We start from the raw sequence: 12051 nt of genomic DNA, 5'->3' as shown, positions 1-12051 counted from the left end.
TTCAGAAAGTGTATGTTCCCCTCCCAGGCTGGAGGCCTGTAAGTTGACACCTTTTGCTCTGCCCCTGGAAAATGCAAGTGGGTGTACTCGATTTGGGCTGCCTGGTGAAACAACTTGCAGTCTCAAGCAGCATGAGTACCTTTCCTGAAGTGTGATCCCCAGCTAGGTAACCTCGGCCTTCGGAGGCTAGATGGGAGCAAACATGGTAAACTTGTGGGGAAAGTCTTGGACCACTGACCCATATGATTGTGCTTGTGCGAGGGTTAGGCAGGAACTTTCCAACACAGGGTTTTTCCCTTACCATAAGCCGTCCCTTTGGGCTGCAGCAGGCGGGGGTTCTGTATCACAGTCTGGGAAGCAGGGCCTCAGTTGAGTCTGCCAACTGACTGCCTGCCCTCCATCCTAGGCAGCTGAGAAAATACGGCAAGGCTGATGGAACCCGCCTACAACGAAATGTTTCTCTTCAGAATAGGAGATTTTGCTACCAAACCTCCGCGTCTCCTCTCCCTCAGAGTGCTGTTCTGGTGTAGACTAGGGAAAGCTCCCAGGGACCCCAGCTTAGGAACGGCTGTTTGCCCACTTGGTTTCATCCGAGAAAGAGCCAGAGGGGCTGATCTCAACAAATAGGGCTGCACACCGTGAGTACTTCGGGTAGGGCCGTCCTGAGCCAATGTGCCACCTAAGGAATGAAAGCAAATTTTCCTTGCCACAGGAAAGCACACCGAGGCCTGGTGTTTTCTCTATGAAATTGACGTGAGCTTGAGGGTGAGGCCTATACTAGATTGTGGAAAAGCTCGGGGTTACGGCTGTCTTTCTCCGTGTCTCGGACCCATACCAGGGGCTCAGTCGTGGGGGGATGCTGAGTGGGAGAGGACGCCTCTCTGCCGGACTCAGAAGGCTTCTTGCCTTTAGGGCAAGTCCGTTTGTGTCTTACCTCGTGGAGGAGGAAAGAAGGCGCCTCGAGATATTCTAACATGAAATACCTAACGACAGAGGATCTGGAGGAGCTGCTTTCTCGGTGGAAGGAGCCAAAACGCCTGCATTCCTAAGGTCTCTTTGAGAACTGCCAGACACTCTGCCGTCATAGGCCTAAGAATTGGAAATTGTGGCGGCATGGCAACACTTGGAATCCTAGGCTGCGGTGGAAGTGTGACTCTCAAACTGGATGGCAGAAGCTTCCAAGCAGAGTTGTTCTTCCATTTACCAAAGGGAACCCAAGTGTCTGACGCTGGTAGCGTTGCTGCTGCAGAGAACTGGCATCCCCGTGGGCCTGTTGGCTACTTTCCTGTTTCTGAGCCTCTAAGGAAACTCTTCCAGAGAGCCTTTGTGACCCGCTTAGAGAGAACCGCTGCGAAGTTGCTCAGAACATGAACCTAGATACCAGCCCTGGGTCCCAATCATCCATCTTTCTCTGGAGCTTACGTAGCCCAAGGAGGGAATCAAGAAGGGAGTTTGCCTTATACACCCGGCACATGAAGCTGGGATGAGATGGAGGGCCACTCTACTGGCCCTCACACTACGTGGCCCGGAGAAATTATCACGCAGCAGAATTCAACAACCTTCCTCTACACGTGTGTACCCAAAAAAAGCGCTGGGCAGTGGGTGTTCTCAGGCCAAGAGCAGACCTTGTTCGGGGCTGCACCTGCTCTGAGGTTCAAAGGTTCTCTGACTCTGCTCCTTTGGAAGCATTTCAGAGCCGACGCTACCCCTGGGCTGCCAAAGCAAAGAGGCATAGTGGCCTTTCACACTGAAGGCATGAGCTTCTTTCCCATTCAGAAAGTGTATGTTCCCCTCCCAGGCTGGAGGCCTGTAAGTTGACACCTTTTGCTCTGCCCCTGGAAAATGCAAGTGGGTGTACTCGATTTGGGCTGCCTGGTGAAACAACTTGCAGTCTCAAGCAGCATGAGTACCTTTCCTGAAGTGTGATCCCCAGCTAGGTAACCTCGGCCTTCGGAGGCTAGATGGGAGCAAACATGGTAAACTTGTGGGGAAAATCTTTGAACACTGACCCATATGCTTGTGCTTGTGCGAGGGTTAGGCAGGAACTTTCCAACACAGGGTTTTTCCCTTACCATAAGCCGTCCCTTTGGGCTGCAGCAGGCGGGGGTTCTGTATCACAGTCTGGGAAGCAGGGCCTCAGTTGAGCCTGCCAACTGACTGCCTGCCCTCCGTCCTAGCCAGCTGAGAAAATATGGCAAGGCTGATGGAACCCACCTACAACGAAATGTTTCTCTGCAGAATAGGAGATTTGGCTACCAAGCCTCCGCGTCTCCTCTCCCTCAGAGTGCTGTTCTGGTGTAGACTAGGGAAGGCTCCCAGGGACCCCAGCTTAGGAACGGCTCTTTGCCCACTTGGTTTCATCCGAGAAAGAGCCAGAGGGGCTGATCTCAACAAATAGGGTTGCACACCGTGAGTCCTTCGGGTAGGGCCGTCCTGAGCCAATGCGCCACCTAAGGAATGAAAGCAAAGTTTCCTTGCCACAGGAAAGCACACCGAGGCCTGGTGTTTTCTCTATGAAATTGACGTGAGCTTCAGGGTGAGGCCTATACTACATTGTGGAAAAGCTCGGGGTTACGGCTGTCTTCCTCCGTGTCTCGGACCCTTGCCAGGGGCTAAGTCGTCGGGGAATGCTGAGTGGGAGAGGCTGCCTCTCTGCCGGACTCAGAAGGCTTCTTCCCTTTAGGGCAAGTCCGTTTGTGTCTTACCTCGTGGAGGAGGAAAGAGGGCGCCTAGAGATATTCTAACATGAAATCCCTAACGGCAGAGGATCTGGAGGAGCTGCTTTCTCGGTGGAAGGAGCCAAAACGCCTGCATCCCTAAGGTCTCTTTGAGGACTGCCAGATACTCTGCCGTCATAGGCCTAAGAATGGGAAATTGTGGCGGCATGGCAACACTTGGAATCCTAGGCTGCGGTGGAAGTGCGACTCTCAAACTGGATGGCAGAAGCTTCCAAGCAGAGTTGTTCTTCCATTTAACAAAGAGAACCCAAGGGTCTGACGCTGGTAGCGTTGTTGCTGCCGAGAACTGGCATCCCCGTGGGCCTGTCGGCTAATTTCCTGTTTCTGGCCCTCTAAGGAAACTCTTCCAGAAAGCCTTTGGGACCCGCTTAGAGAGAACAGCTGCGAAGTTGAGGCACAGAGCAGTGACCTAGATACCAGCTCTGGGTCCCAATCACCCACCTCTCTCTGGAGGTTACGTAGCCCACGGAGGGATTGAAGCAGGGAGTTTGACTTATACACCCGGCACATGAAGCCGGGATGAGATGGAGGGCCACTCTACTGGCCCTCACGCTACGTGGCCCGGAGAAGTTATCACGCAGCAGAATTCAACAACCTTCCTCTACACGTGTGTACCCAAACGAAGCGCTGGGCAGTGGGTGTTCTCAGGCCAAGAGCAGACCTTGTTCGGGGCTGCACCTGCTCTGTGGTTCAAAGGTTCTCTGACTCTGCTCCTTTGGAAGCATTTCAGAGCCGACGCTATCCCTGGGCTGCCAAAGCAAAGAGGCATAGTGGCCTTTCACACTGAAGGCATGGGCTTCTTTCCCATTCAGAAAGTGTATGTTGCCCCTCCCAGGCTCGGCCCCTGGAAAATGCAAGTGGGTGGACTCGATTTGGGCTGCCTGGTGAAACAACTTGCAGTCCCAAGCAGCATGAGTACCTCTCCTGAAGTGTGATTCCCAGCTAGGTAACCTCGGCCTTCGGAGGCTAGATGGGAGCAAACATGGTAAACTTGTGGGGAAAGTCTTGGACCACTGACCCATATGCTTGTGCTTGTGCGAGGGTTAGGCAGGAACTTTCCAACACAGGGTTTTCCCCTTACCATAAGCCGTCCCTTTGGGCTGCAGCAGGCGGGGGTTCTGTATCACAGTCTGGGAAGCAGGGCCTCAGGTGAGCCTGCCAACTGACTGCCTGCCCTCCGTCCTAGCCAGCTGAGAAAATATGGCAAGGCTGATGGAACCCACCTACAACGAAATGTTTCTCTGCAGAATAGGAGATTTGGCTACCAAGCCTCCCCGTCTCCTCTCCCTCAGAGTGCTGTTCTGGTGTAGACTAGGGAAGGCTCCCAGGGACCCCAGCTTAGGAACGGCTCTTTGCCCACTTGGTTTCATCCGAGAAAGAGCCAGAGGGGCTGATCTCAATAAATAGGGCTGCACACCGTGAGTTCTTCGGGTAGGGCCGTCCTGAGCCAATGTGCCACCTAAGGAATGAAAGCAAAGTTTCCTTGCCACAGGAAAGCACACCGAGGCCTGGTGTTTTCTCTATGAAATTGACGTGAGCTTCAGGGTGAGGCCTATACTAGATTGTGGAAAAGCTCGGGGTTACGGCTGTCTATCTCCGTGTCTCGGACCCATACCAGGGGCTCAGTCGTGGGGGGATGCTGAGTTGGAGAGGACGCCTCTCTGCCGGACTCAGAAGGCTTCTTGCCTTTAGGGCAAGTCCGTTTGTGTCTTACCTCGTGGAGGAGGAAAGAAGGCGCCTCGAGATATTCTAACATGAAATACCTAACGACAGAGGATCTGGAGGAGCTGCTTTCTCGGTGGAAGGAGCCAAAACGCCTGCATCCCTAAGGTCTCTTTGAGGACTGCCAGACACTCTGCCGTCATAGGCCTAAGAATGGGAAATTGTGGCGGAATGGCAACACTTGGAATCCTAGGCTGCGGTGGAAGTGCGACTCTCAAACTGGATGGCAGAAGCTTCCAAGCAGAGTTGTTCTTCCATTTACCAAAGGGAACCCAAGTGTCTGACGCTGGTAGCGTTGTTGCTGCAGAGAACTGGCATCCCCGTGGGCCTGTTGGCTACTTTCCTGTTTCTGAGCCTCTAAGGAAACTCTTCCAGAGAGCCTTTGTGACTTGCTTAGAGAGAACCGCTGCGAAGTTGAGGCACAGAACATGAACCTAGATACCAGCCCTGGGTCCCAATCATCCATCTTTCTCTGGAGGTTACGTAGCCCACGGAGGGAATCAAGAAGGGAGTTTGCCTTATACACCCGGCACATGAAGCTGGGATGAGATGGAGGGCCACTCTACTGGCCCTCACACTACGTGGCCCGGAGAAATTATCACGCAGCAGAATTCAACAACCTTCCTCTACACGTGTGTACCCAAAAAAAGCGCTGGGCAGTGGGTGTTCTCAGGCCAAGAGCAGACCTTGTTCGGGGCTGCACCTGCTCTGAGGTTCAAAGGTTCTCTGACTCTGCTCCTTTGGAAGCATTTCAGAGCCGACGCTACCCCTGGGCTGCCAAAGCAAAGAGGCATAGTGGCCTTTCACACTGAAGGCATGAGCTTCTTTCCCATTCAGAAAGTGTATGTTCCCCTCCCAGGCTGGAGGCCTGTAAGTTGACACCTTTTGCTCTGCCCCTGGAAAGGCATGAGCTTCTTTCCCATTCAGAAAATGTATGTTCCCCTCCCAGGCTGGAGGCCTGTAAGTTGACACCTTTTGCTCTGCCCCTGGAAAATGCAAGTGGGTGTACTCGATTTGGGCTGCCTGGTGAAACAACTTGCAGTCTCAAGCAGCATGAGTACCTTTCCTGAAGTGTGATCCCCAGCTAGGTAACCTCGGCCTTCGGAGGCTAGATGGGAGCAAACATGGTAAACTTGTGGGGAAAGTCTTTGACCACTGACCCATATGCTTGTGCTTGTGCGAGGGTTAGGCAGGAACTTTCCAACACAGGGTTTTTCCCTTACCATAAGCCGTCCCTTCGGGCTGCAGCAGGCGGGGGTTCTGTATCACAGTCTGGGAAGCAGGGCCTCAGTTGAGCCTGCCAACTGACTGCCTGCCCTCCGTCCTAGCCAGCTGAGAAAATATGGCAAGGCTGATGGAACCCACCTACAACGAAATGTTTCTCTGCAGAATAGGAGATTTGGCTACCAAGCCTCCGCGTCTCCTCTCCCTCAGAGTGCTGTTCTGGTGTAGACTAGGGAAGGCTCCCAGGGACCCCAGCTTAGGAACGGCTCTTTGCCCACTTGGTTTCATCCGAGAAAGAGCCAGAGGGGCTGATCTCAACAAATAGGGTTGCACACCGTGAGTCCTTCGGGTAGGGCCGTCCTGAGCCAATGTGCCACCTAAGGAATGAAAGCAAAGTTTCCTTGCCACAGGAAAGCACACCGAGGCCTGGTGTTTTCTCTATGAAATTGACGTGAGCTTCAGGGTGAGGCCTATACTACATTGTGGAAAAGCTCGGGGTTACGGCTGTCTTCCTCCGTGTCTCGGACCCTTGCCAGGGGCTCAGTCGTCGGGGAATGCTGAGTGGGAGAGGCTGCCTCTCTGCCGGACTCAGAAGGCTTCTTCCCTTTAGGGCAAGTCCGTTTGTGTCTTACCTCGTGGAGGAGGAAAGAGGGCGCCTAGAGATATTCTAACATGAAATACCTAACGACAGAGGATCTGGAGGAGCTGCTTTCTCGGTGGAAGGAGCCAAAACGCCTGCATCCCTAAGGTCTCTTTGAGGACTGCCAGATACTCTGCCGTCATAGGCCTAAGAATGGGAAATTGTGGCGGCATGGCAACACTTGGAATCCTAGGCTGCGGTGGAAGTGCGACTCTCAAACTGGATGGCAGAAGCTTCCAAGCAGAGTTGTTCTTCCATTTAACAAAGAGAACCCAAGGGTCTGACGCTGGTAGCGTTGTTGCTGCCGAGAACTGGCATCCCCGTGGGCCTGTCGGCTAATTTCCTGTTTCTGGCCCTCTAAGGAAACTCTTCCAGAAAGCCTTTGGGACCCGCTTAGAGAGAACAGCTGCGAAGTTGAGGCACAGAGCAGTGACCTAGATACCAGCTCTGGGTCCCAATCACCCACCTCTCTCTGGAGGTTACGTAGCCCACGGAGGGATTGAAGCAGGGAGTTTGACTTATACACCCGGCACATGAAGCCGGGATGAGATGGAGGGCCACTCTACTGGCCCTCACGCTACGTGGCCAGGAGAAGTTATCACGCAGCAGAATTGAACAACCTTCCTCTACACGTGTGTACCCAAACGAAGCGCTGGGCAGTGGGTGTTCTCAGGCCAAGAGCAGACCTTGTTCGGGGCTGCACCTGCTCTGTGGTTCAAAGGTTCTCTGACTCTGCTCCTTTGGAAGCATTTCAGAGCCGACGCTATCCCTGGGCTGCCAAAGCAAAGAGGCATAGTGGCCTTTCACACTGAAGGCATGGGCTTCTTTCCCATTCAGAAAGTGTATGTTGCCCCTCCCAGGCTCGGCCCCTGGAAAATGCAAGTGGGTGGACTCGATTTGGGCTGCCTGGTGAAACAACTTGCAGTCCCAAGCAGCATGAGTACCTCTCCTGAAGTGTGATTCCCAGCTAGGTAACCTCGGCCTTCGGAGGCTAGATGGGAGCAAACATGGTAAACTTGTGGGGAAAGTCTTGGACCACTGACCCATATGCTTGTGCTTGTGCGAGGGTTAGGCAGGAACTTTCCAACACAGAGTTTTCCCCTTACCATAAGCCGTCCCTTTGGGCTGCAGCAGGCGGGGGTTCTGTATCACAGTCTGGGAAGCAGGGCCTCAGGTGAGCCTGCCAACTGACTGCCTGCCCTCCGTCCTAGCCAGCTGAGAAAATATGGCAAGGCTGATGGAACCCACCTACAACGAAATGTTTCTCTGCAGAATAGGAGATTTGGCTACCAAGCCTCCGCGTCTCCTCTCCCTCAGAGTGCTGTTCTGGTGTAGACTAGGGAAGGCTCCCAGGGACCCCAGCTTAGGAACGGCTCTTTGCCCACTTGGTTTCATCCGAGAAAGAGCCAGAGGGGCTGATCTCAATAAATAGGGCTGCACACCGTGAGTACTTCGGGTAGGGCCGTCCTGAGCCAATGTGCCACCTAAGGAATGAAAGCAAAGTTTCCTTGCCACAGGAAAGCACACCGAGGCCTGGTGTTTTCTCTATGAAATTGACGTGAGCTTCAGGGTGAGGCCTATACTAGATTGTGGAAAAGCTCGGGGTTACGGCTGTCTATCTCCGTGTCTCGGACCCATACCAGGGGCTCAGTCGTGGGGGGATGCTGAGTGGGAGAGGACGCCTCTCTGCCGGACTCAGAAGGCTTCTTGCCTTTAGGGCAAGTCCGTTTGTGTCTTACCTCGTGGAGGAGGAAAGAAGGCGCCTCGAGATATTCTAACATGAAATACCTAACGACAGAGGATCTGGAGGAGCTGCTTTCTCGGTGGAAGGAGCCAAAACGCCTGCATCCCTAAGGTCTCTTTGAGGACTGCCAGACACTCTGCCGTCATAGGCCTAAGAATGGGAAATTGTGGCGGCATGGCAACACTTGGAATCCTAGGCTGCGGTGGAAGTGCGACTCTCAAACTGGATGGCAGAAGCTTCCAAGCAGAGTTGTTCTTCCATTTACCAAAGGGAACCCAAGTGTCTGACGCTGGTAGCGTTGTTGCTGCAGAGAACTGGCATCCCCGTGGGCCTGTTGGCTACTTTCCTGTTTCTGAGCCTCTAAGGAAACTCTTCCAGAGAGCCTTTGTGACTTGCTTAGAGAGAACCGCTGCGAAGTTGAGGCACAGAACATGAACCTAGATACCAGCCCTGGGTCCCAATCATCCATCTTTCTCTGGAGCTTACGTAGCCCACGGAGGGAATCAAGAAGGGAGTTTGCCTTATACACCCGGCACATGAAGCTGGGATGAGATGGAGGGCCACTCTACTGGCCCTCACACTACGTGGCCCGGAGAAATTATCACGCAGCAGAATTCAACAACCTTCCTCTACACGTGTGTACCCAAAAAAAGCGCTGGGCAGTGGGTGTTCTCAGGCCAAGAGCAGACCTTGTTCGGGGCTGCACCTGCTCTGAGGTTCAAAGGTTCTCTGACTCTGCTCCTTTGGAAGCATTTCAGAGCCGACGCTACCCCTGGGCTGCCAAAGCAAAGAGGCATAGTGGCCTTTCACACTGAAGGCATGAGCTTCTTTCCCATTCAGAAAGTGTATGTTCCCCTCCCAGGCTGGAGGCCTGTAAGTTGACACCTTTTGCTCTGCCCCTGGAAAATGCAAGTGGGTGTACTCGATTTGGGCTGCCTGGTGAAACAACTTGCAGTCTCAAGCAGCATGAGTACCTTTCCTGAAGTGTGATCCCCAGCTAGGTAACCTCGGCCTTCGGAGGCTAGATGGGAGCAAACATGGTAAACTTGTGGGGAAAGTCTTGGACCACTGACCCATATGCTTGTGCTTGTGCGAGGGTTAGGCAGGAACTTTCCAACACAGGGTTTTTCCCTTACCATAAGCCGTCCCTTTGGGCTGCAGCAGGCGGGGGTTCTGTATCACAGTCTGGGAAGCAGGGCCTCAGTTGAGTCTGCCAACTGACTGCCTGCCCTCCATCCTAGGCAGCTGAGAAAATACGGCAAGGCTGATGGAACCCGCCTACAACGAAATGTTTCTCTTCAGAATAGGAGATTTTGCTACCAAACCTCCGCGTCTCCTCTCCCTCAGAGTGCTGTTCTGGTGTAGACTAGGGAAAGCTCCCAGGGACCCCAGCTTAGGAACGGCTGTTTGCCCACTTGGTTTCATCCGAGAAAGAGCCAGAGGGGCTGATCTCAACAAATAGGGCTGCACACCGTGAGTACTTCGGGTAGGGCCGTCCTGAGCCAATGTGCCACCTAAGGAATGAAAGCAAAGTTTCCTTGCCACAGGAAAGCACACCGAGGCCTGGTGTTTTCTCTATGAAATTGACGTGAGCTTGAGGGTGAGGCCTATACTAGATTGTGGAAAAGCTCGGGGTTACGGCTGTCTTTCTCCGTGTCTCGGACCCATACCAGGGGCTCAGTCGTGGGGGGATGCTGAGTGGGAGAGGACGCCTCTCTGCCGGACTCAGAAGGCTTCTTGCCTTTAGGGCAAGTCCGTTTGTGTCTTACCTCGTGGAGGAGGAAAGAAGGCGCCTCGAGATATTCTAACATGAAATACCTAACGACAGAGGATCTGGAGGAGCTGCTTTCTCGGTGGAAGGAGCCAAAACGCCTGCATTCCTAAGGTCTCTTTGAGAACTGCCAGACACTCTGCCGTCATAGGCCTAAGAATTGGAAATTGTGGCGGCATGGCAACACTTGGAATCCTAGGCTGCGGTGGAAGTGTGACTCTCAAACTGGATGGCAGAAGCTTCCAAGCAGAGTTGTTCTTCCATTTACCAAAGGGAACCCAAGTGTCTGACGCTGGTAGCGTTGCTGCTGCAGAGAACTGGCATCCCCGTGGGCCTGTTGGCTACTTTCCTGTTTCTGAGCCTCTAAGGAAACTCTTCCAGAGAGCCTTTGTGACCCGCTTAGAGAGAACCGCTGCGAAGTTGCTCAGAACATGAACCTAGATACCAGCCCTGGGTCCCAATCATCCATCTTTCTCTGGAGCTTACGTAGCCCAAGGAGGGAATCAAGAAGGGAGTTTGCCTTATACACCCGGCACATGAAGCTGGGATGAGATGGAGGGCCACTCTACTGGCCCTCACACTACGTGGCCCGGAGAAATTATCACGCAGCAGAATTCAACAACCTTCCTCTACACGTGTGTACCCAAAAAAAGCGCTGGGCAGTGGGTGTTCTCAGGCCAAGAGCAGACCTTGTTCGGGGCTGCACCTGCTCTGAGGTTCAAAGGTTCTCTGACTCTGCTCCTTTGGAAGCATTTCAGAGCCGACGCTACCCCTGGGCTGCCAAAGCAAAGAGGCATAGTGGCCTTTCACACTGAAGGCATGAGCTTCTTTCCCATTCAGAAAGTGTATGTTCCCCTCCCAGGCTGGAGGCCTGTAAGTTGACACCTTTTGCTCTGCCCCTGGAAAATGCAAGTGGGTGTACTCGATTTGGGCTGCCTGGTGAAACAACTTGCAGTCTCAAGCAGCATGAGTACCTTTCCTGAAGTGTGATCCCCAGCTAGGTAACCTCGGCCTTCGGAGGCTAGATGGGAGCAAACATGGTAAACTTGTGGGGAAAATCTTTGAACACTGACCCATATGCTTGTGCTTGTGCGAGGGTTAGGCAGGAACTTTCCAACACAGGGTTTTTCCCTTACCATAAGCCGTCCCTTTGGGCTGCAGCAGGCGGGGGTTCTGTATCACAGTCTGGGAAGCAGGGCCTCAGTTGAGCCTGCCAACTGACTGCCTGCCCTCCGTCCTAGCCAGCTGAGAAAATATGGCAAGGCAGATGGAACCCACCTACAACGAAATGTTTCTCTGCAGAATAGGAGATTTGGCTACCAAGCCTCCGCGTCTCCTCTCCCTCAGAGTGCTGTTCTGGTGTAGACTAGGGAAGGCTCCCAGGGACCCCAGCTTAGGAACGGCTCTTTGCCCACTTGGTTTCATCCGAGAAAGAGCCAGAGGGGCTGATCTCAACAAATAGGGTTGCACACCGTGAGTCCTTCGGGTAGGGCCGTCCTGAGCCAATGCGCCACCTAAGGAATGAAAGCAAAGTTTCCTTGCCACAGGAAAGCACACCGAGGCCTGGTGTTTTCTCTATGAAATTGACGTGAGCTTCAGGGTGAGGCCTATACTACATTGTGGAAAAGCTCGGGGTTACGGCTGTCTTCCTCCGTGTCTCGGACCCTTGCCAGGGGCTAAGTCGTCGGGGAATGCTGAGTGGGAGAGGCTGCCTCTCTGCCGGACTCAGAAGGCTTCTTCCCTTTAGGGCAAGTCCGTTTGTGTCTTACCTCGTGGAGGAGGAAAGAGGGCGCCTAGTGATATTCTAACATGAAATACCTAACGGCAGAGGATCTGGAGGAGCTGCTTTCTCGGTGGAAGGAGCCAAAACGCCTGCATCCCTAAGGTCTCTTTGAGGACTGCCAGATACTCTGCCGTCATAGGCCTAAGAATGGGAAATTGTGGCGGCATGGCAACACTTGGAATCCTAGGCTGCGGTGGAAGTGCGACTCTCAAACTGGATGGCAGAAGCTTCCAAGCAGAGTTGTTCTTCCATTTAACAAAGAGAACCCAAGGGTCTGACGCTGGTAGCGTTGTTGCTGCCGAGAACTGGCATCCCCGTGGGCCTGTCGGCTAATTTCCTGTTTCTGGCCCTCTAAGGAAACTCTTCCAGAAAGCCTTTGGGACCCGCTTAGAGAGAACAGCTGCGAAGTTGAGGCACAGAGCAGTGACC

This window comes from Eschrichtius robustus, chromosome 19, assembly GCF_028021215.1.
Source record: "Eschrichtius robustus isolate mEscRob2 chromosome 19, mEscRob2.pri, whole genome shotgun sequence".
In the NCBI taxonomy this organism is placed as follows: domain Eukaryota; kingdom Metazoa; phylum Chordata; class Mammalia; order Artiodactyla; family Eschrichtiidae; genus Eschrichtius; species Eschrichtius robustus.
Note: the sequence above shows the minus strand (reverse complement) of the source record.